This window comes from Lepidochelys olivacea (assembly GCF_965140295.1).
Source record: "Lepidochelys olivacea isolate rLepOli2 genome assembly, chromosome: 1".
NCBI classification, from domain to species: Eukaryota; Metazoa; Chordata; order Testudines; family Cheloniidae; genus Lepidochelys; species Lepidochelys olivacea.
Window position 1 is genome coordinate 53,319,253 of NC_140411.1, and position 25,293 is coordinate 53,344,545.

The following is a 25,293-nucleotide window of genomic DNA, read 5'->3' on the forward strand; positions in this document are numbered from 1 at the left end:
CATGGTTTAAAGACTTCAAGGTGCAGAGAATCCTCCAGCAAGTGACCCATGCCCCACGCTGCAGAGGAAAGTGAAACCCCCCTAGGACCTCTGCCAATCTGCCCTGGAGGAAAATTCCTTCCCAACACCAAATATGGTGATCAGCTAAACCCTGAGCATGTGGGCAAGACTCACCAGCTAGACAACCAGGAAAGAATTCTCTATAGTAACTCAGATCCCACCCCAACTAACATCCCATCACAGGGCATCTTTACCGCAAATAGTCAAAGATCAATTAAATGCCAGAATTGGGCTATCCCATCATACCATCCCCTCCATAAACTTATCAAGCTTAGTCTTGAAGCCAGATATGTCCTTTGCCCCTGCTGCTCCCCTTGGAAGGCTGTTCCAGAACTTCACTCCTCTGATGGTTAGAAACCTTCATCTAATTTCAAGTCTAAACTTCCTGATGACCAGTTAATATCCATTTGTTCTTGTGTCCACATTGGTACTGATCTTAAATAATTCCTCTCCCTCCCTAGTATTTATCCCTCTGATATATTTATAGAGAGCAATCATATCTCCCCTCAGCCTTCTTTTGTTTAGGCTAAACAAGACAAGCTCATGGAGTCTCCTTTCATAAGACAGGTTTTCCATTCCTCGGATCATCCTAGTAGCCCTTCTCTGTACCTGTTCCAGTTTGAATTCATCCTCCTTAAACATGGGAGACCAGAACTGCACACAATATTCCAAGTGAGGTCTCACCAGTGCCCTGTATAATGGTACTAACACCTCCTTATCTCTATTGGAAATACCTCGCCTGATGCATCCCAAGACTGCATTAGCTTTTTTCACGGCCATATCACATTGGCGGCTCATAATCATCCTGTGATCAACCAATACTCCAGGGTCCTTCTCTTCCTCTGTTACTTCCAAGTGATGAGTCCCCAGTTTATAACAAAAATTCTTGTTATTCATCCCTAAATGCATGACCAGGCACTTTTCACTATTAAATTTCATCCTGTTACTATTACTCCAGTTTACAAGGTCATCCAGATCTTCCTGTAGGATATCCCAGTCCTTCTCTGTATTGGCAATACCTCCCAGCTTTGCGTGATCCACAAACTTTATTAGCACACTCCCACTTTTTGTGCCAAGGTCAGTAATAAAAAGATTAAATAAGATTGGTCCCAAAACCGATCCCTGAGGAATTCCACTAGTAACCTACCTCCAGCCTGGCAGTTCACCTTTCAGTATGACCCATTGTAGTCTCCCCTTTAACCAGTTCCTTATCCACCTTTCAATTTTCATATTGATCCCCATCTTTTCCAATTTAACTAATAATTCCCCATGTGGAACCGTATCAAATGCCTTACTGAAATCGAGGTAAATTAGATCCACTGAGTTTCCTTTGTCTAAACCATGTTGTAAAACCATGTAAAAACCGTGTAAAACCATGTTGTGTTTTGTCCCAATTACCATTGGCCTCAGTGTCCTTAACTACTTTCTTCTTCAAATTTTTTTCCAAGACCTTGCATACTACAGATGTCAAACTAACAGGCCTGTAGTTACCCGGATCACTTTTTTCCCCTTTCTTAAAAATAGGAACAATGTTAGCAATTCTCCAGTCATATGGTACAACCCCTGAGTTTACAGATTCATTAAAAATTCTTGATAATGGGCTTGCAATTTCATGTGCCAGTTCCTTTAATATTCTTGGATGAAGATTGTCTGGGCCCCCCGACTTAGTCCCATTAAGCTGTTCAAGTTTGGCTTCTACCTTGGATGTGGTAATATCTACCTCCATATCCCCATTCGTCATCCTGCAATTATCCCTAAGCTCCTCATTAGCCTCATTAAAGACTGAGACAAAGTATTTGTTTAGATATTGGGCCATGCCTAGATTATCCTTAACCTCCACTCCATCCTTCCCTCTTATCCCTTGATAGCTTACTTTGCTTAAGAGCCTTTGGTGTGGGACCTTGTCAAAGGCTTTCTGAAAATCTGAGTACACTATATCCACTGGATCCCCCTTGTCCACATGCTTGTTGACCCCTTTAAGAATTCTAGCAGATTGGTGAGGCATGATTTCCCTTTACAAAAACCATGTTGACTCTTCCCCAACAAATTATGTTAATCTATGTGTCTGACAATTCTGTTCTTTACTATAGTTTCAACCAGTTGGCCAGGTACTGAAGTCAGGCTTACCAGCCTGTAATTGCTGGGATCACCTCTGGAGTCCTTTTTAAAAATTGGCATCACATTAGCTATCCTCCCTTCTTTTGCTACAGAAGCTGATTTAAATGATAGGTTACAAACTACAGTTAGTAGTTCTGCAATTTCACATTTGAGTTCTTTTAGAACTCTTGGGTGAATACCATCTGGTCCTGGTGACTTATTACTGTTCATTTTATAAATTTGTTCCAAAACCTCCTCTAATGACACCTCAGTCTGTAACAGTTCCTCAGATTTGTTACCTAAAAAGAATGGCTCAGGTTTGGGAATCTCCCTCACATCCTCAACTGTGAAGACCAATGCAAACAATTCATTTAGTTTCTCCGCGGTGGCCATATAGTCCTTGAGTGCTCCTTTAGCATCTTGATCTTCCAGTTGCCTCACCGATTGTTTAGCAGGCTTCCTGCTTCTGATGTACTTAAAAGAATTTTTGCTATTACTTTTTAGTCTTTGGCTAGCTGTTCTCCACATTCTTTTTTGGCCTTCCTAATTCTATTTTTACATCTCACTTGCCAGAGTTTATGCTATATCCTGTCATAAAAATAAAGGGAAGGGTAACCACCTTTCTGTATACAGTGCTGTAAAATCCCTCCTGGCCAGAGGCAAAACCCTTTCACCTATAAAGGGTTAAGAAACTAAGATAACCTCTCTGGCACCTGACCAAAATGACCAATGAGGAGACAAGATACTTTCAAAGCTGGAGGGGGGAAACAAAGGATCGGTCTGTGTGTGTGATTCTTTTGCCGGGAACAGATCAGGAATGCAGTCTCAGAAACTCTGTTAAATTAGTAAGTAATCTCGCTAGAAATGCGTTAGATTTCCTTTTGTTTAATGGCTGGTAAAATACGCTGTGCTGAATGGAATGTATATTCCCTTTTTTGTGTCTTTTTGTATCTTAAGGTTTTGCCTAGAGGGATTCTCTGTGTTTTGAATCTGATTACCCTGTAAGGTATTTACCATCCTGATTTTACAGAGGTGATTCTTTTACCTTTTCTTTAATTAAAATTCTTCTTTTAAGAACCTGATTGATTTTTCATTGTTCTTAAGATCCAAGGGTTTGGGTCTGTGTTCACCTGTACAAATTGGTGAGGATTCTTATCAAGCCCTACCCAGGAAAGGGGCTGTAGGGTTTGGGGGGATATTTTGGAGGAAGACGTCTCCAAGTGGACTTTTTTCCTGTTCTTTGTTTAACACGCTTGGTGGTGGCAGCGTACGGTTCAAGGACAAGGCAAAGTTTGTACCTTGGGGAAGTTTTTAACCTAAGCTGATAAGAATAAGCTTAGGGGGTCTTTCATGCAGGTCCCCACATCTGTACCCTAGAGTTCAGAGTGGGGAAGGAACCTTGACAGCTCCTTTCTATTTTCCTCACTCGGATTTAACTTCCACTTTTTAAAGGATGCCTTTTTGGCTCTCACTGCTTCTTTTACTTTGTTGTTTAGCCACGGTGGCACTTTTTTGTTTCCTTATTATGTTTTTTAGTTTGGGTACACATTTAAGTTGATCCTCTATTATGGTGTCTTTAAAAAGTTTCCATGCAGCTTGCAGGGATTTCACTTTTGCCACTATATCTTTGAATATCTGTTTAACTAACCTCCTCATTTTTGCGTAGTTCCCCTTTCTGAAAGTAAATGCTATCATTCTGGGCTGCTATGGTGTTTTCCCCACCACAGGGATGTTAAATTTAATTATATTATGGTTACTATTATCAAGCGGTCCAGCTATATTCACCTCTTGGTCCAGATCCTGTGCTCCACTTAGGGCTAAATTAAGAATTGCCTCTCCTCTTGTGGGTTCCAAGTCTAGTTGCTCCAAAAAGCAGTCATTTAAGGTGTCAAGAAACTTTATCTCTGCATCCCATACTGAGGTGACATGTACCCAGTCAGTATGGGGATAGTTGAAATCGCCCAATATTATTGAATTTTTGTTTGTATAGCCTGTCTAATCTCACTATGCATTTTGCAGTCACTATCCCCATCCTGGTCAGGTGGTTGGTAATATATCCCTACTGTTATATTCTTATTATTTGAGCATAGAATTACTATCCATAGAGATTCTATGATACAGTTTGCTTCATTTAAGATTTTTACTTCATTTGATTCTATGCTTTCTTTCACATATAGTGCCACTCTCCCACCAGCATGACATATTCTGTCCTTCTGATATATTTTGTACCTATCTATCCTGAGTTCTTATGTAACCTGGGTCCACTGGCATGGAAATTTTCACCAACATTCTGGAGATCAGTGAAATTCCCTGCATGTGGAGAGAAGCCTAGGTCATTGCACCTTTAAAGCCTGGAAACCCTGCAGATCACCTTTCTAGTTGTAGGCCAATCTCCCTCTTGAGCACCACCTGCAATGTGATGGAGTTTATGATCTGAACTGAATTGGGCCCACTGTGGACACCCAGCCTACCCAAGGAGCAAGCTGCTTTTTGACCACACAGACGTTGCTGTGACCCCCACTACAAATATCAAGGCTGGATTCCAACAAAAACTCAAGACCATGACTGCTTTCATCGATCTATCTGTGGTATCTGACACATCCTTCTGACACAGTCTGGAAAGATGGTCTGCTACTGAAGCTGGCGAAAGTGTGTGGATTCTCAGGCTCCTGAACAGTATGCTTAATGGCTGAGGGATGCACATATACCTCAGAGGTCAAATCAGCGAGCCATGCACTTTGAGTAATGGGCTATCACAAGGCTCTGAACTTTCTCAGACACTTTTCAATGTATACATGAGTGATATGCCTGAAATGATGGCACAGAAGTTAGTGTCTGCTGATGATCTGGCACTTGCAATACAGGCCAGTAGCTTTAAAGAACCTGAAGTGACCTTTACATCTGACCATAAGATCATGGAGGAGTACTTCTAAAAATGGCGTCTGAGACCAAATTCTGGCAAATCAGTAGTCTCTGCTTTCCATCCTGACAATAGAATTGCACAAAATACCCTATCAAGTTTTGTGGTGAAACTGTATGTGGCTTTGGGTCATATCTTGGTGTCAGTCTTCACCTCACACTGACCTTTCATGACCATCTCAAGAAAGTAGCCTTTAAAGTGAAGACACGCATCAACATTATTCAAAAGTTAACAGGAACAAGCTGGGGCTCAACAGCCCCTGTGTTAACCAACATTGGCCTTGGCCCTGGCATACTCAATTGCAGAGTACTGTGCACTGGTGTGGACAAGAAGCTGCCATACTCAACTTGTGGATAGGCAGCTGAATCAGACCATGTGAATCATCACAGGAATGTTAAAATCAACACCTCTTCCATGGCTTTCTGTATTAGCAAACATTGAACCTCCAGCTATTTGTCAAAATATAGCCATAGCACAAGAACTTAAACATGCTAAAGACTACCCAGAATTTCCTATCTGGCAGGTTACAGATAACATACCCCAACGATGTTTGAAATCGCTAAAACCACTATGGATCGCACATGACCATCTCATATCTCTGAATCCAACCAGGGAATGGCAAAATGTCTGGACCTCCTTTGTTGTTCCAAGCAAGCACATTTTTACTGACCCAACAAACTACCCTCCCGGTTTTGACCTGCCATGCGGACTTTGGACCACACTGAACTGCATCTGAACAAACCAGCTACTTGATGCACAAATGGAAAATCAAAGATTCCCCTTCATGTCATTGCGGTGAGACCATCTAAACCATCGAATGCATCAGAATTCAGTGCCCCAAATATGGATTCAGAGATCAATTGAATGATATCCACAACATCAGAGAGGAGGTCTTGAAATTTGCATCTCTAGAATGTTGATCTGCAGATGCCATATATGTGCAAGAGAGAAAGCACTTCCAGCCATTGGTTCTTACTCTGCTAAATTAAAGAGCCCTTTAGTACCTAGTATTTTCTTCCCATGCCGGTTCTTAGACAGTGTAATCAAGTCACCTCTCACTCTTCTTTTTGGTAAGCTAAACAGATCAAACTCTTTAGGTCTTTCACTATAAAACATTTTCTACAGCCCTATGTCTTTTTTCTGCACCCTCTCCAACTTTTCTACATCTTTTTTAAAAATGTGGACACCAGGACTGGATGCACTATTCCAGCACTGGTCTCACCAATGCTATTTACAGAGGAAAAATCACCTATTCCTACTCATTACTTTCCTATTTATTTATATTCAAGGATTGCATAAGTTCCCGACATTGCACTGGGAGTTCATGTTCAGTTGCTTCTCCATTATGTTGAGTGGCATTAATTATATTCCTATCCTTACCCAGGCCATCCCACTTGAACATTGATATAACATTAGCACTCTTCCAGTCTTCTTGAACTTCCCTGATATTCCAAAAATTATTAACAATTAACATCAGCAAGCCAGAGATCTCCTCAGCCAACTCCTTTTAAGTCTCTTGGGTGCAAGTTTAAATCTGCTGATTTAAAAATGTTTATCCCTAGTAGATGTTGATTAGCATCCTCCTGAATTACTGATGGACTAGAAAGTACTTCATGATCCTCATGTAATGAAAGTACATCTTCCTGCTTCTTTCCAAATACAGAACAGTTTAATAATTGCGGTGGCTTTACTAAACATTGTCAGTGAAGAAGTGGAATATATATACAGTACCTAACATCAGACAACAACAATTTTAGATAGACCAAATCTGTAGCCTAAACTCCAGTGCTTAAGAGTCTCCTTTTTATTTGTCTCAAAAAGACAGGTTTTGGTGCCAAATGATTTTCACACTGAGTATATAGTTTGTTTCAGAGTAGCAGCCGTGTTAGTCTGTATCCGCAAAAAGAAAAGGAGGACTAAGGTGCCACAAATCCTCCTTTTCTTCATATAGTTTGTATAACTTTTCTGCATACTAATCAAGCAGCCACTTATTTTATCACCATGCAGGCATAAAACTCAGTGATGACCATAAAGCTGATCATTAGTTCTCCAAAATGTCAGGGAATGAATGTTTTATTTGATCTTCTCTCTGTGGAATAGCAATATCTGTAGTCTTGCTGTGATGTGTAGACCTATCTGTCATTTCTTAATGAGCAAATAAGAGAGGGTCACACTGTGATGAAATCATTTATTTGTTACACTCTACGAGGCTGGAAAGGTGACAGAGTGATAATCATTCTGGTGCACTCTCCTCAGAACTCATTATGCCACAATAGACCCTCACTACACTTCTGACTAACACCTCTCATGTTGTCCCCGGTTTTCATTTTTTTAGTTGCACTTAAAATACATAAAAAATGTATTTTCCTACATTTAAAAAATGTGCAGTTAAAATTTTGCCTTCACTTTAAATAATTGATCTTAAGAACATAGGAATTGGCACACCTGATCAGATTAATGGTCTGTCTAGGCTGGAAAAATGGCTCAGACACTGTCTAACATGAGATTCTGTGGAGGAAGACATAATATAGCTACATTTGCAACACTAAGGGGAGTTTATTTTCCTGATCCAACCTGGCGATCAGCTTATACCCTGAAGCATAAAGATTAACAGCATTTGTAATTTTATCCTAGCATGTATATCTGCAGTCACTTTTCTTATTCATAGATATTTCTAATCCTTTATTTGAAATTTATTAAAGCTATATTCCTCCCTAATATCCAGCACTAGGGATTTCAACAGGTTACATACATGCTGCATTAAAAAACAGTCAGAAGTTTTACATTATAAAATGTTGCCTTTCTCTGCTAGCCCATAATGATGCACTTATTCTGAGCCTGATTGTGCCATCCTTACTTACACTGAGTTTTACCTTACCAGGGCTCAGATTAGGCAGAGCACACAAGCAGTGCCTAAAGTTGAGTGCATGCTGAAGTTCATCCTTATTCAGCAAAGAAATTAAATATATGCCTAAGGCACACTGATAAGCGTGTGTTTAACTGCTTTGCTGAGTCAGGGCCAAGGTCAGTAGTTCCACTGATGTCAATCGAACCACTTGCCTAGTAAGATATTATTCAGTGTAAGGGTATCAGAATCTGATCCATTGAGTGAACTTCACCTGTGCTCAGAGTCATAAGGTCTACTTTGAAGGCTGAAGTGGTGGTGCATAGTCCTAGTAATGGCCCTCTGCACTGGGTGAGTTTCACCCAATATGAATAGCCAACAACTTGTATTTCTTCTTTGTATTACTTTCTCCTTGTAGTTTTGTTTTAAAGGTTAGTGTCCCATATGCTTCTGAATTAACCAAAGTTGTCAGTTACACTGTTCTGAATGATAAATGAACCTCAATTGCCTCAGAGCAGTGGTGAGCAACCTGCAGCCCGCAGGCCGCACACAGCCCTTCAGGGTAATCCACTGGGTGGGCTTCCCACAGCTTCCATTGAGCGGGAACAGTGAACCATGGCCACGGGGAGCTGCGGGCAGCCGTACCTGCTGATGGTCAATGTAAACAAACTGTCTTGTGGCTCACCAGCAGATTACCCTGATGGGCTGTGTGCAGCCCGTGGGCCACAGGTTGCCCATCACTGCCCCAAAGTAACCTTTTCATGTCAAAGATGCTTCTATTGTTTTGGTTAAGTGAAAAGTCAATAAAATAACTTTTGCAGATGATATCTTTTTGCTTTTCACAAGGATTTCTCAAATCCTCATAACACTAGTGCGAAGAGTAATGAGCAAATCTTCAGAAAACAGGAGCAAATTCCCTGATGATTAAACAAATTCCCTAAAGATTAAGCAAAGTAAGAAAGTAAATATATTCAAGCTCCGCCGGGAAAAGTCTGCTGTTTTGATCAGCCATAGGACTACTTCATGGCAAACGAAACCTTCTTACTTTTATTTTAGCCTTTTAAAAATGCAAATCTGTTAAAATGTTCATTAAATGGGAAAAGTCAAGATAAAAGGATTATACATACCAAATTCTGCAAAGACTTTACCTGTGTTATTAATTATACCTCAGATTAAAAAAACTATGACAGAATTATTTAAAATCTAATTTAATTTCCACTAGAGCTGCATGAATAATTTGTAGCAAGTAATTTATCCAATTAATTTTGCCTCTTTTTCTGCTCATAAATTGTCTGCAAACAGATTCTAATTTTCTCAAATATAATTGCCATTCAAAATTATTTGCAGGAGTCATCCTGCAAATAATTTGTGGCCTTTAACTAATTTTTTAGCATATTCACTGTCTTTGAAATTTGAGCTGTGTTGAGTTAACACATGGGTTATTTGGTGTCCCTTGCTGTCCCTTACTGGAGCTGCAATTGAGGAAATCATCTTTATTCAGGGCAACATTTAAGCACATGCTTGTGCAAGTGCTTTCCTAAATTGGACCCTGCATGAGTGTAACTCTTAGAATCTGGTTTCTAGTTCAATCTGAAACTTTGGACTACCAATTCAAAGGTTAGTATTCTGCAATATTGGTCTAAAATTTGCTGCTCCCATAAACATCCTGGAAAGAAAACTTCTTTGTAAAAAGCCTCTGGGAAAGAAAGCAGAAAAGCAAACACAGTCAAAGCATGTTTATTTTAAAAAACAAATGAATATTTGAAGGGTTTTTTGTGATATTCACTACTTCTGGTTGAAATTTAGCTGCATTTTTTTCAAAGATTTCTGATCAGCTCAAGTTCGGATCAGCCCAGCTGAATTCCTCAGAAAAACCTGGAAAGACAAGTCATGTTCTATTTAAATGTTATAGATTTGATACTTTCCTCTTCCTCAGACACTGCCTTTGGAAGAAGGCTCCTTAGTGCAATAGTCTTCTTTTTCTCCTGTTGTCTTCCTTTCTAGGGTAAAATTGTCTTCATCTTCAATCTTAAGGGATTGCTAGCCAGATCCCACCCATTGCAAATTCTTGTTCCAGGGCACAGAAAGGAAACGTTGGTACCTGCTAATTTCTTTTCTGAGTCTTGGGACAGAGAATTTTGCTATTAATAATTTCCATTAGCCATGGTTAAAGCTGTTACTAATATAATTATTGCAAAGCTTTCCTAGTTTACCAGCAGTTGGAGAATACATAAAACACTTCAACGAAGAAATTATTAAACTGAGATCAGTGAGACCAAAAAGCAGGAAGCCAAACAGAGGGTGCCAAAATATCTAGTTTGTGACAAACAGGCAGTTGTGGTAATTATCAGAAGGCAAAGCACGCACTTCACTATTGCAATCCATGAAGAAGAGAAGTAAAAGGTAACAGGCAAGAATTCTCATTTGTCTACTTTTAAAATTTCAGTGGTGCATCTCCTGCAATTAATATGTAACACAGACCCCGGTCATCTGCGGGTGAGATAGAACCTAGGACCTCTGGACCTAAATGCATGAGCCTCTACTGCATGAGCTAAAAGCCACATGGCTCTTAGCTAAGGCTGTAGCAGACTCATTAAACTCTACATGGTCTCAGTACCACTAGAGGGGACAGAACACCACACCCAGGAGGTGTGGGGTTACAAATAGACTGGGTAAAACTTTCAAAAATACTTAAATGACTTTGGAACCAAGGTCACCTTTCAAAAGTGACAGGCATTTAGGTCCCTGAAAGCCAATGGGACTTAGGAGCCAAAGGGCCAGGTTTTCTAAGGTATTTAGACACCCTAATGATGCAGATAGCGGGGTTTACAGAAGGACCTATCAGCATCTTTAGGTGCCTAAGTACCTTTGAAAAGCTGGTCCTGTCACTTTAGAAAGTCACTTAGGTGCTTTTGAAAATGTTACTGAAGAATTAAAGAACAGTTTGGTGTTTAAGCAAATTTGTCTACAAGTGAATATTCTTGCTCTTGGGTTTGAAATAACTTGTGAAAATGATTGGCACTTCCCTCTTGCCTCCTAAAATTATAGCTTGTTCCCAGCCCTCATCATCTTGAAGAAAACTTTGAAAACATGAACTGAGGTTTTCTTTTAAACCAAGGGGGTTAGAACTCTCTCTCTCTCTTACGTTTTCAGGTTGTCAGGCTCCTCCCATGTTTCCACTGAAAGTGTTGAGTGCTAGACAGAAGAAGCTGGACATTGTTTAAATGTTCCTCTGCCAGACTTCCATAGTTGTAAGTAGAAGATATTTATTGTTTTTTACAGTCTCTGAAATTAATTTAAATTATTTATTGAATTAAATTAAATGTATTTACATATTTTACTGGCTCTGCAAGCTTCAACCCATTCCTTGGCTAGCCCTTCTCTTTTGCCCCCACATTTAGATACATTAATATAAAAAACCTAAGGAATGTAGTTTCTATATGGACATTTATTATAGGTGAAGTTGCTCAAGTGTAGTTCCATCCTTACAATAAGCAAAATTCACCCCTGCGATAGAAGCCAGCACAAGGCCTATGCAGAAGCTTGGCTTAGTCTATACAACCACTTATGTCAGTATAACTTATGTTGCTCAGCGATGTGAATAACCACATGCCTGAGTGATGTACGTAATACTGACCTAAGCGCTGGTGTGGACAGAGCTATGTTGGCAGAAGAGCTTCTCTCACCATCATAGCTACCTCCTCTCATGGAAGTGGATTTATTATGCTTTCAGGAGCGCTGTCTCCCATTAGAATAAAGCGTGTTCGCTGGACGTGCTACAGCAGTACAGATGCACCGATGCAGCTACACCTCTGTAGTGCTTCTAGTGTAGACCAGCCCCTACTTAAGACCTCAAAATAGGATGTAAGTGGGACTTAAATGGTGCATAGACTTGTGCTGACTCTATATAGGAGTGAAATACATGCAAGGAAAAAACTAACAATCAAGAAAATAAGGCAGTATTCACATGCAACACAATATTTGTTGCCAGCCATTAGCCTACTAGCATCACAACACTGCACCACACTAATATTCACTAACAATACTGTCATATTGAGAACTGAAAATCATTAATGAATTTATCCACACAACATGAAGGGGAAGCAGGGAAGGGACTGAATGACTTGGCCAAAATGAGTCTAGAAATCTGTGTCAGTGCAGGAATAGAACCTAGTTTTCACTGAGCCCTAGGCCAATGCTCTGAAGACAAGACAAGACAAGACCATCCTTCCTCCAGCTCCTTGTAACCAAATAGCTCAAGGAGAGCCTGATGGGCAATGCTCATGGTATTGTAGATCCTGCCATTCTCACTGAAGTGCTAGAAGGTGATAATTTGTAGTGTAACTAAAAATAATTTCCCAGTTCATTACACTTCCCTGTCCTAATTTCCATCACCTTGTTGATCATTCTTTTTCTTCTGATTCACATTCACAGTGAAATTTTCTCCTCCTGTGTCAGCCGGTCAATAATTCTCCTGCTGTGCTGTCGTGCACAGAGTAATCTTTTTACCTCTACTGTGTAGAATTGATGAACTGTAAACTCACAATTAGTAATGACCTTTTTATTGTGCTACTTTGATTTTTCACTTTGTCAACATGTTAGTACCATAAACCCTGACTTAGTGGGCACCTGCTCTAGGACTGAATTTACAGAAAGGTTTACATTAATATCTTCAGTATTTATAGAGTGCTGTAAGCTTGCACTGCATTTTGCACAAAGATAAGACCTAGCACCTGGGCTCTAGCAGGTCTGCGCAGGATGCAGCTCAGGGATATGTATGTGTGTATATATGTATGAAATAAATACCTGTCTGCTTTTCTAAGGTGCTGAGTTGACCACAGGTCCAAATGAGGTCACTGGGAATTTCTAGGTTCTGGGCACTTATGAAAATCAGACCATTTATTTCAGTGCTTAAATATGGATTTAGGTGCTTAACTTTAGGTTCCTATTTTTAAAATTCCTGGTTTAAAATACTAATTAACCTGATAAAAGATTATGGAGGTGGGGAGGATTTTCAAAAGAGGCTAAGGGAATTCAGCACCCAAATCCCTTGCATTTAAGTGGGACTTGAACACCTAACTCCATGAGGTGCCTTGACAATCCCAGCCCATATTTGTAGTGTAAGTTACCTGTGTATGAGACAGTCCACACTAATGAGTTTCAGTGTCATGTCAGAAATAATGTGTGATCCTGTTCTCTTTGGCCACCAGTTCTCAGATGATGCTGGACACATGGGTTCCCTGTTCATTTCAGTGGATCTCCTCCACATGTGTCTGAGGCAGAGCTTAGCCTTGCCTATTTCCATCCAAGGAAATACTTCCATAGAGAAATGGACAGGAGCCAAACAATCCTGTAGTCTCTGTTGTCAGAAAACCCCTCATTTGATTAACCGATTGATGTTTATTAAATCAGGATCCCACATTTTTAAATCGCAAGGGTCAGCTAGTCTAACCCCCTGCCAAGATGCGGGATTTTTTGTGTCTAAACCATCCAAGACAGATGGCTATTCAGTATCCTTTTGAAAATCTCCAGGGAAGAAGCTTCCACGACCTCCCTAGGCAGTCTGTTCCATTGTCCTGGTCTTACAGTTCGGAAGCTTTTTCTGAGATTTAACCTAAATCTGCTATGCTGTAGTTTGAACCCATTGCTTCTTGTCCTGCCCTCTGTGAAAAGAGAACAATTTGTCTACATCTTTTTTATGGCAGCCTTTCAAGTATTTGAAGACTGCTATCATGTCCTCCTCTTAAGCTCTTCTTTCCCAAACTAAACATACCCAGTTCCTTCAGTCTTTGCTTGTAGGGCTTGCATTCCATCCCTTGGATCACCTTTGTCACTCGCCTCTGGATCCTTTCCAGTTTTTCTACATCCTTTCTATACAGTGGTGACCAAAACTGGACACAGTACTCCAGCTGAGGCCTAACCAGCACTGAGTACAGCAGTACTGTCACCTCCTGTGATTTTCATGCTATGCCTCTGTTAATGCAACCCAAAATTGCATTTTTTTTTTTTTGCAGCAGCAGCATCACATTGTTGACTCATGTTGAGGCTGTGATCCACCACAACTCTGAGATCCTTCTCAGCAGTGCTGCTGCCAAGTCCGTTCTCACCCATTCTGTATTTGTGCATTTGTTTTTTCTTCCGTAAGTATAGCACCTTACATGTGTCTTTGGTGAATTTCATTTTGTTGTCTATAGCCCAGTCTCCAATTTATCCAAACCACTTTGAATTTTAGTTTTTTCTCCAAAATGTTTGCAATCCCCCCCAGCTTTGTGTCATATGCAAATTTGATCAGTTTGCTCGCTATTCCTACATCCAGGTAATTAATAATGATGTTAAATAACCCTGAACCCAGAACAGATCCCTGTGGAATCCCACTTGAGACCTCCTTCCAATATGATGTCATTCCATTAATAGTTACTCTTTGTTCACAGTTGTTTAACCATTTATGTAACCACTTAATGGTAGCTCTACCGAGACCACCTTTTTCCAGCTTACTTATGAGAATGTCATGTGAGACTGTGTCAAGAGCCTTGCTAAAGTTCGGGTATATTATGCCGTCTTTATTCCCCCTATCCACCAAACAAGTTACCTTGTCAAAGAAGGAAATCACGGTGGTCTGGCATGATTTCTTTTTGTTAAATCCATGCTGGCTGTTAGTGATCACCACTTCAGCCTCCAGGTATTTGAAAATTGAATGTTTTATACATTTCTCTTGTAGCTTCCCAGGTATTGAGGTCAGGCTGCCCCGGCTTCTCCTTTTACCCATTTTTAGAGATGGGCACTACATTAGCCCTGATCAGGTCTTCCAGGACCTCTCCTGTCATCCATGAGTTTGCAAATATTATTGTCAGTGGCTCCAAGATTTTGACATGCAGTGCAACACCTCCTTCTTTTTCCCCCATACCTATCCTTCCAGAACAAGCTATATCCCTCAATCATGGGAGTTGTCCTACCATGTCTCTGTAATGCCAACTAAGTCAATGTTCTTCATATACCATAACTGCCAGCATATCCTGCTTGTCCCCCATACCCCTTGCACTGGTATACAGGAATCGAAGATATTTTGTAGACATGGCCTCAGTGTCTTCTCTCTTCCTGTGGCCTTTCCCCTCTCTCCTTGTATCCCCACTCCTTCACCTCCTTTTGAGGCCTCCTCCATCTGGCTCTTCTCTCCCCTCGCCCTCTGTGGAGATATTAACTGCCCCCTAGCTTCCCATCCTCCTTTTCACCTCACTTCAATGCCAGCAGCCCTATTTCTCCCCCTGGCCACAATCCCTTGCCTTCACGCTGGGTAATGTTGCTTTCCATAGCACCCATTCTGCTTCAGCTGCATCTCAGCTCCTTTGATTAACCCATATTATTGCTCTCCAGTTTTGGAGTCTATATCTAAGTAGCTATGTGGCACCAATACTGTAATAGTTTTTGATTTCCCCCTCTCATTTCCTCCTCCATGAATGTCAGCCTTTCCGCTTTCACATCTGTCTCTAAATACCATCTCCCTTCGTCAGCCTCTAACCTCTCAAACATTACTCATCTCATTGTGTCTTTTGCTCCTTGTATGATTCCGTCTCCCCTCTCTCTAACTGCTTTATTGCCCAGGCTCCTTTCCCACTGCCTCAAGCAAGTGTCTTTATCCAGTCATATATAAGCCTTTCCCTGACCCTATCAGTCCCTCTCACTCCTCCCTTTGTCTCCAGAATCCCAGTGTGCTGTTTGCTTATTCTTCCCAGGCTTCGTTTCTTCCAGCTGTCTCCTGGAACCTCTCCAACCTGGCTTCCATCCTCTTCATTCCACCAAACTGCCCTGACAGAAGAGGCTAATGAGTTCCTCCTACCTAAGACAAAGGGACTTCCTTACCTCGCTATACCCTTTTTGATCTTTCTCTCCTCCCTTGGATTCTGTGACTCTGTGTTCTCTTGTCCTCCTTCCTTTTATATAGGCTCCCTCAGTCCTCTTATATATAAACTTGGCACTAGCCTGGGATTTTGGGAGATCTGGGTTCTATTCTTTACTTTTGTGACTTTGGACAAGTCATTTAGGGCTAGATCCACAAAGGGGACTAGGACAATGTCTACATTGCTGCTGTAGCACTTCAGTGTAGACACTCATTACAGCAACAGGAGGGGTTCTCCCACTGCTGTAGGTAATCACCTCTCCAAGAGGTGACCGCTGGGTTGACAGATGAATTCTTCCATCCAACTAGTCCTGTCTAATTTAATTTAGGTATTCAGTATACAGTATGTAGAGCAGTATGAACAAGTCATTGTCTGTATGAAATTTTGGTTTGTACTGACTTTGCTAGTGCTTTTTTTTTAGCCTGTTGTAAAAGTAGGCAAATATCTAGATCAGTTGATGTACCCCCGGTACACCTCTCCGTACCACTAGTGGTAAGTGTGCCCCCCTGGTTGAGAACCACTGAACTAGATGACCTCCTGAGGTCCCTTCCAGCCCTATATTTCTGTGATTTTCCATAGCTAAGAATCTGGTGCCATTTCTAGTACTAAACTCATAAGATATATTTTTAATTAATTTACATTTTCTAGGAGAGAAAGTCAGAACAAGCCAAATCAGCCACTATATTTGATCTCCACCCAAAATGTTGTGTCTAACAATGTGCTATATTATGTCATCTGATGATTTCTAATTTTATTTTGTAATCTAAGGAAAGAAGCTATAAACACCATACTGAACTGGGAAACACATATGTTATATCTTTCAAAGATTTTGCTTTCCTGGTACCTGGCCAGCTTGAATCAGAAGGCACCAGAGAATCACTAAATGATACTCAAATCTTCACCGTAGTTTCATCATGCATGAGCTGAGGACTGTTTTACAGTCTCTCTACTTGGTGATCTGAACAGCAGATGCACCCCTACAATTACTGGTCACATACACACTCCTCTTCTTTGTAATGTGCTCCTTTAAAGAATCAAACTCTTATATAATAATACTGTATTTTATAGTAACATTCCAAAATAAGTGCATCCCCATATGTTACTACAGCTACTCCTCAGGGCATTCTGTGCCAAAAAATTAAAAATTCTGCACACAATATTTTTAAATTCTGCAAAATTCTGCAAGTTTTATTTGTCAATAAATAAATGCAGAGGCTCCAGCATGGCAGTGTGGAGCACAGACCACTGGTGGATGAAGTTGGGAGATCACCCTCCAGCCCCTCCCCCCCAGGACACAGACTTAGAGGTGAGGCTGCACCTGACTCTGACACAACACAAAGCCTGGGCCTGCCCCAGAAACACCCTAGGGCCCTGCCCCTCTGTGCCAGGTTCACCAGGTATGGGGCAGGCAGACTCAACCAGACAGGATCCAAGTGTGGAGGGGCAGGGCCAGATTAACTCTCCTGTGGGCCGGGGGGTATTAGATTTAGTGGGGCCCCTATATACAAGTCTTTTTCCTAATTTAAAAAAAAATTATCACAAATATGGTATTAAGGCTACTAACGCTATACTAAACTTGCCTTTTAATTAACATAAAGCCATTCTGTGGTTACATTTCATTCTTAAAACCCGTAGAATACAGTTAAGTTAATTCAAAATAGCCTACTTCTTACCTTAGAACAGCTGTTATATTAGTTTCTTTCTTGGAGGGAGGAGGCTCTAGGCTGGGGCAGAGTGTTGGAGTTCAGGATTTGATGAGGGGTGCAGGCTCTGGGAGGGAGTTTGGTGCAGGAGGGGATTCTGACCTGGGGCAGGGGTTTGGGGTGCAGGAGGAGGTGTGGGGTGTAGGAGGGAGTTTGGGTGCAGGAGGGGGTTCTGACGTGGGGCAGGGGGTTGGGTGGGGGAGGGGTGCGAGAGGTAGGCTCCGGCCAGGAGGGGCTTAGCGTAGGCGGCTCCTGACCGGCAGCACAGCAGGGCTCAGGCAGGCTGCCTACCTTCCATAGCCCCACGCCGCTCCTGGAAGTGGCCAGCTACTGGCACATCTCTGAGCGCCCCTGGGGGCAGGGGGACAGCATGTCTCCCTGTGCTGCCTGCGCCCGCAGCTCCCATTGGCCAGTTCACAGCCATTGGCCCAGCACTCACCAGTGAAGCGGAGCGGGCTGGGGCTGGGTCGCTCCGCTTCCCGCTGCCTGATGAGTGCAGGGAGCACCCGACCCCACACTCACAGGGTGGCAGGAAGTGGAGTGACGCAGACCCAGCCCGCTCCACTCTGCTCCCCTGGCTCCCAGCCTTGAGGCTTGGGGGGCAAGAGGGGAACCACCCCGCAGCATTTATCAGCGGAGCGAAGTGGGCTGGGGCTGGGTTGCTCCACTTCCCGTTGCCCGGTCAGTGCACGACACTTGCTGCAGTCCCCTGGGACGCAGCTCAGGGGAAGGGGTGGAGTGGGGGCGGGGCGGGGATGAAGCAGGGGTGGGAAGAAGCAGGTGGGGGTGGAGCAGGAGTGGGGGCATTGGGGGAAGGGGTGGAGTGGGGGCGGAGCAGGGATGGGAAGAGGCGGAGCCAGGGCAGAGCAGGGGTGGGAGCAGCTTTCCTAGCCGGCTCAGGCAGGGGGGATCGGGCTGGCTGCTGGAGCAGCACACAGTTGCATAGGGCACCAGGAAATTTGTGTAGGGCACCTTTCCTCCTCGGTCATGTTTTCTAAACCTGATATCGTTTTTGTTCCTCTGCTCTAGAGCCTCCTGTTTGTCCACATCTTTCTTAAAGTGTGGTGCCCCAAACTAGATACAGTACTCCAGCTGAGACCTAACCAGGGCTAAGTAGAGGGGAGCAGTTATCTCCTGTGTCCTAGATGTGACACTCTGTGGTGGTAGCTGGTGATGTGGAGACTTATTCATTGGGAACTGAACGGAGGGCCAGATTTTTTAAAGTGTTCAGGCACCTAAAGATGTAGAGAGGGGCCTAATGGGATTTTCAGAAGCCCCAAAGCACCTAACTCCCATTGCTTTCAATAGGAGTTAGGCACTTCTGAAAATCACACCAGGTACTTATCTGCCTCCTTAGATACCTAACTACCTTTAAAAATCTGCCCCTGAAACCATCAATCTGGAGTCATTTCACACAGGTTATGAAACAGCCAACAACGGGTTAAAAACTTGCAGTCGCTACTGGCCTTGGGTGGATTCAACTAGCAATTTACAGGTGATCTGAGTGATTTGATTTTCAATCCTCAGAGCCAGACATTTGTATTTCCTACAGTCTCTTATATTTAAATTCCAGGTTGGAATTTTATTCTTCATAAGGATCCCCCCAGTTGGTAATGAGAGGGCTTATTTAAAATGTTCTCTTAGCTTTAACTTAAACATATAATCAGAAATCAGGATTTTATTCAGAGGCATTACTTTAAAAGCAAGTCCATAATAAGACAATATTTTGAGTCCGGAATCCAGCAAGCTCTTGATGGCAACCAAAGGAGAATGATGCAAGGTATATATACTCTTCAGAGTTTGTAAAAATAGACAAGGAGGAGAGCTGTTCCAAAAGCTTCAGTTAAACAGAACACAGTACAGCCGTGTACAGCTTAGATATACGTATATGGACACTTGCCAATTTACAGACAGTACTTGCCAATTTACAGACAGTACTTGAAACAAAATCTGTATCAGAGAGATTCCTCGCTGTACTCTGTTTCTCTTTCCCTGGCTTCCCACTTATTAGTAATTTCAGGCTCAGCATCCTTCTTTCTGACTGCAGAGAATGCAGTCTCTCCTTCCCCGGCTCCCTCTGCTGTTGAAAACAATCACCCCAGTTCAGCTGACAACCATCAGAGAACAACTAAAGCCATGCAACACAAGAGTGGCTAGAGTCAGATGATCTTGCTGATTTTTTTTAAAGTTGTGCTTTATTAAGGTGCTTTGGATATAGATTAACTCTCTTTGCTGGATGTGTATTATTGAATCACCTACCTCGAGTAGAGAACTCTCGCCCACTTTATGGACTGAAGAGCTGTCTAGCTTCTCTGACTGAAAAAACCTACACTCAAACCGGTCATCTTATAAATTGGACTACCAGTTCCTTGGCCCCTACCAAGTTCCCTGGAAAATTAACCAGTCACCTTTGAACTCAACTTGCCTGATTCTCTCTGAATACACCCACTTTTCCATATATCACTCCTGAAGCACCACTTTCAGGATCCATTCCTTTACTGCTTCCAACCACCCCACTCCTAGCTGGTACATGTTCAAGACCATGATGAGAATATCATCCATGAGATCCATGATGCCAGAATCTGACTGGGTAGACTCTGGTATCTTGTGGATTGGGAAGGCTACAGTCCTGAAGAGCACTCCTGGGAGCCAGCAGAGAATGTCCATGCTCCTGACCTGGTAAATACCCTCCACTGCTTCCCAGAGGAGGCACTAGATGAGGGGGTGATGTGAGGGCCTGCAGGCCCCCAGGCAGTGCTCCAGCTATGGCTGCCACCCAGCAGCTCACCTGAGTGACTGAAGAAGAGGCAAGTGAAGCTCTAGCTTGCAAAGGGCCCTGCCCACAAAGGTCCTGATTGAGGGACACATGCAGTCCAACTGACTGGCTCAGAAGTTCTACTTAAACCAGAAGGAGGCACATGAAGTTGTCTGAGTAACTTGAGGAATTCCTAGCTGGCTGCTATTATGGATTGTGCCTACTTGCCTGCCTCCTGGTTCCTGCCTCCCAACCTATTCCTGTCCTCTTTATCCCAACCCCCCATCTGTTCCCAGTTCCTGCTTTCCTACCTCACTCCAGGTGCCTGCACCTATGCCATACTCCTGACTCTCTGGCTCTGACCTTCAGCTTGGCACAAGACTCTGAGTTTGGCTCTGATTTTTGGCTTAGCACCTGACCCTGACCCCAGTTCCAGGCTGTGACATTAAGCCAAAAAGGGTTAAGTGACTAGCAGGCTAAATGACCCTAATTCAACCTTTAGAGACATGTTAGAGAAGTATGTAAATGGTAATTAGGGCCATTTCATGTTAGATAGACTAGAGCTTTGAAATGCAAACCTGTATTGCTAGAAAATTAGAGGTAATACTAATTGTATGTGTTCGCTCATATCTTGTTAGATGTTAACCATGTAAACAGACAGTTCCTGTCTGTTATTATATCTATTGATTCAGAGATCAAAAGGGAATATTAACATTTAGATGAAATTTGGGGTGTAATAATGTCATTGTCTATATTCTTCTTTGAAGTTTGTAGCAAACTGTCTATGAACTGCTTAACGAATAATTACCTTATGCTGATGAATGCAACTAGGTACCTGTGTATACACAGGAAATAGGTAGTTCTACTTCAAAGCCGCTATTCTTCACCCAAGGAATACCTGCTGTCAAGAAACTATTATAGCCTGCCAGTGATCTGTAAAAGGAACTCTTGGGCCCTGATCCTGTTGCCTCAGATCTGCTTAAGCTTCATCAAGGGAAGTTTGAGTCGCAAGACTGAGGTCTCCAGTTCCATTCTGGATTGCCCGGGTTTTGGACATTGGATAATAACCTAATGAACTGATTCTGGAAAGGAGTCCTTGCAACTCCAAAGCTCATCATCTCAACTATGAAAATACCTAAGAATTATATGTATACTGATCTTTTAACCAATATTCTCTCTCTTTTCTTTTTTAATAAAATTCAGTTTAGTTAATAAGAATTGGCTGTAAGCGTGTATTTGGGTAAGATCTGAAATATTCATTGACCTGGTGGCTGATATGTCTGATCCTTTGGGAATGGTAGAACTTTTTATATGATGGACAAGATTTTCAGTAATTGTCATCATATTTGATTTGGATGTCTGGATGGGAGCCCTTAGGCTGGATTGTCTTAATTGTATTGTATTGTAGGCTTCTGGATAACCACTGAGGTATTATAGAGGCTGTTTGTTGCTGGATTGGTGAATCTAAGTATTAAAATAGCTGTCAGTTTTGGGGATTGTCTGCCCCATTCTTTGCAATTTGCCCTAACTGAGCAATCTCAGCATGGCTTCCCTAGAATCCCGGTCACACAAGCACCTGCCTCTAACCATGAGGCATGACTGCCCACTCCCCACTCCCTACACAGGATGCCATGAAAGCGGAATATCAGATCCAAAATGATAGGGGAAAACATGACACTAAATTATTCAGAGACTTAGTGAAGCAATAAAGAAGTTAAGTCACTACTTAAATCCAGCCCAGATTGTCACTGACTGAAAGCTGTTTGCATCGGTTAGCTGTTCAAGGGCCTGTGTAAAATGGGCTGGTGGTCTTAGTGCAGTTCCTACTGGACAGGGGGCAGCATCACAAATCCCCAAGCATAGCTGTGACTAAGTGGTGCCCTTATTGGTAGCTAAAGAACAGAGGTTAAAGCTTGAATGGGCTTGGAGACTGAGCTCACATCCCTAGAGGGGGCCTTCTAGGTCAGAGCTGAGTCTCAGTAGCAGGCAATCTGAGGAAGCCAGCATTCTACTGCCCATATTATACCTGCTCTGTACATAGAGGACATTACTCCCACCCAGTCAATTCAGCATGTTCCTGTGCACTTTCTTTGCTTTAAAAAACAAACAAACAAACAAACAAGCAAAGAAACAAGCATTCTTTGATAGGGTTACTGGCCTGATGGATGCAGGGAAGCAGTAAACATGATATTTCTTGTTTTTTGTTTTTGTAGTGAGGCTTTTGACATACTCACATGACATCCTCATAAGCAAACTAGGGAAATGTGCTCTAGATTAAATTACTGTAAGGGGGGCAGGGCCAGATTTTTGTGGGCCTGGCACCAAACATATTTGTGGGATCCCCTGGAGCGAGGCAGGGGCCGGGGCAAGTGAGCACAGTGAGACGTGGTGGGAGGATTAGTTTCTGCTGGCTGGAGCAAGGCAGGGGCCGGGGGCAAAAGCAGAGTGGGGCGGGAGCTAGGATTGGTCCCGGGAGCAAGGGAGAGGCTGGGGGTAAGCTGCAAGAGCAGCAGGGCTGAGGAGGGAGTAAACAGGATCCCTCCCCCAGCCCCTGCCCACATAAAGCGGGTATCTACCTTCTCCCTGGTTCTAGCCCATTCTCTTTGTCTCTTTCTGCACTGAGCTGAGGGTGGGGGTGCACTGAGCACAGGGCTGGGGTTGCAGGGTCTGGCTAGGAGCTAGGGTGAGAGAGGGGGCTCAGGGTTGGGGCAGGAGGTTGGGGTGTGGAGCTCTTACCTGGGGCAGCTCCCATTTGGTGCTCAGGGTGGGGGTGGGGATGTGTAGGGGTGCAGGAGTCAGGGCAGAGGGTTGGATGTGTGTGAGGGGGGGTGCAGGAGTCAGGGCATGGGATGTGAGGGGGCTGGGTATGTGTGGGGGTGCAGGAGTCAGGGCTGGGTCGTGGAGGGTGTGAGGGGGGTGCAGGAGTCAGGGCAGGGGGCTGGAGATGTGTGAGGGAGTGCAGGGGTCAGGGCAGAGGGTTGGGGGTGTGGGCTGGGGTTGGGGGGGTGCTCCCAGCCCCCTGCCCTGAGTGGTTCAGGGCAGGGGGCTGGAGGGGGTATGCCCTGATTCCACTCCCTCCCCAAGGCCCCGCCCCCACCTCGTCTCCGCTCCTCCCCCTCCCTCATACGGACGAACAGCTGATTGGTGGCAAGAAGATGGGGATGGGTGGGAATGCAACACGCACGGGAAAGAGGTGGGGGAGGAGTTTGGCTGCCGGCGGAGCCTGCCCTGCTGCAGCAGGAGCCTCAGCGCCGGCAGAACCAAGCTTCTGCCCCCACAGGAGAAAGCGGGAAGTGGAGAAGAGTGGGCCGGGCCATGGGCAGTGGCACCATGGTAAATCTGGTACTGAAGGGGGGTGCACAACAGGTTGAAAGACCGCAGTCAAAGAATAGTTATCAAGGGTTCGCTGTCAAACTGGGAGGCAAATCTAGTGGGGTCTTGCAGGAGTCAGTCCTGGGTCTGGTCCTAGTCAAAATTTTCATCAATGACTTGGATAGTGGAATGGAAAGTATGCTTAAAAAATGTGTGGATAACACCAAGCTGGGAGCGGATGCAAACACTTTGGAGGGCAAGATTAGAATTAAAAATGACCTTGACAAATTAGAGAACTGGTCTGAAATCAATAAATGGAATTCAATGGAGATATGTGCACAGTACTTCACTTAGGAAGGAAAAATCAACTGTACAACTACAAACTGGGGAATTACTGGCTAGGTGGTAGCACTGCTGAAAAGGATCCGGGGGTTATAGTGGATCACAAACTGATCATGAGTTAACAGTGTGATGCAGTTGCAAAAAAAGGCTAATATCATTCTGGGATGTATTAACAGGAGTGTCATATGTAAGATACAGGAGATAATTTTCCTGCTTTATGCGGCACTGGTGAGGCCTTAGTAGGAGTATTGTGTCCAGTTCTGGGTGCCAAACTTTAGAAAAGATGTGGATAAATTGGAGACAGTCCAGAAGAGAGCTACAAAACTCATTAAAGATTTAGAAAACCTGACCTATGAAGAAAGATTACAAAAACTTGTCATGTTAGTCTTGAAAAAAGAAGACTGAGGGGGGACTTGATAAGTCTTCAAATATGTTAAGGGCTGTTATAAAGAGGGTAGTGATCAATTGTACTCCATGTCCCCTGAAGGTAGGACCAGAAGTAATGGGCTTAAATCTGCAGCAAGGGAGATTTAGGTTAGATATTAGGAAAAACTTTCTACCTGTAAATGTAGTTAAGTTCTGGGGTAGGCTTCCAAAGGAGGTTGCAGAATCCTCATCATTATTGTTTTTTTTAAAAAAACAGGTTGGACAAAAACCTGTCAGGGATGATCTAGGTTTACTTGGTCCTGTCTTAGGGCGGAGAGTTGGACCTGATGACTTCTTGAGGGCCTTTCCAGCCCTACGTGTCTAGGATTCTATAATTCTGTGGTTGTTTAGAAATGGAGAAATGTAATCTGCCCTTTGTTGCTTATGTAAGCAGTGTCAGGATGAGCTCCACCCTGACATCTGGTGGTGAGGTGTGGCAAATTGTGGAAAAGAACTTCAGGGGCCAATCTCATTTGCATAGGCACACCCACCCCGCCTAGAATGAGGCCATTGCTGCCCAAATGGTCACTTTGGCTGCTGTGGGATCCCCAGTGTCTCTGTTATTGGGGCAGGAAGAATAAATTGTTATTACCCTGATTATGGGAACTGTGCTTGGAACTGTACGTGGCCTTTTGTTATGATGGAGGGACTCACCATCAACTAAGGAGCACTCGCTAGGCAAGGGTCATGGGTTCCAAAACTCTGAATTGAGAGAAGTTGGGGACAAGTATTAATACTTGGTGGCATGGGCCCCTTGGTGAGGGCCTTACATGCTAATTGCACTTCCTCCTCTCTCCACTGTGGAATATCAGAGCTAATTTTGATTCCATTAGAAATCTAGTTACAGGCTGCTGAGCTCACTTTGGGCTTATGGTGCACCAGCACTGAGGTTCCCCTACTACAAGCTGAATTCACCTAAGAGCTGAAATCACTGAGTG